This window comes from Triticum dicoccoides, chromosome 2A (genome assembly GCF_002162155.2).
Source record: "Triticum dicoccoides isolate Atlit2015 ecotype Zavitan chromosome 2A, WEW_v2.0, whole genome shotgun sequence".
Lineage (NCBI taxonomy): Eukaryota > Viridiplantae > Streptophyta > Magnoliopsida > Poales > Poaceae > Triticum > Triticum dicoccoides.
This window is the reverse complement of record NC_041382.1, coordinates 626087008-626087661: the sequence shown is the minus strand read 5'-3', so window position 1 is coordinate 626087661 and position 654 is coordinate 626087008.

The window sequence follows — 654 nt, the reverse complement described above, 5'->3', positions numbered from 1 at the left end:
AAGTGCGTCCGGGCAAAAAAAAAAACGAATCGCCCCCTGACTGCTGGGACCCACCAGCTACATCTTCACAGGCAAGGAAGTGCCTGACAGTCGGGACCCACCTGGTCGAAGCGTACGTAGTGTTGTCATTCTGGTCGCGAACGTGTACATACATACTGGTCGATGTAGAGGCGCGCACGTGTCGTAGTAGAGGCGTGCACGTAGCATGTACACGTACGTACAGCGGCCAGGGTGCAAGAAAGAAAATATGGCCACGTACGTGTACATACAGGCGGGGCCTCGAACGCCTACTCGCGCATACGTACGACGAGGGCTCATCTACATGGCTGGGTTGGAACGGAGAAACAGCATCGTCGTCGTGTTCATGGGTCGGAACGGAATGCGTGGTCGTGTTCATCGGGAGGGCTTGGACGGAAGAGGCGATGGAAACAAGGCATGGCGTACCGCACAACGGAGGAAACGGACCTCCTACGGTCGAAACGGGGGTCCAGTTGATCGGGAGGGGTGTGGCGTACTGCAAAATGGAGGAAACGGACCTCCTACGGTCGAAACAGGGGTCCTGTTGATCGGGAGGGGTGTGGCGTACCGCAAAATGGAGGAAACGGACCTCCTACGGTCGAAATGGGGGTCCTGTTGATCGGGAGTGGTGTGGCG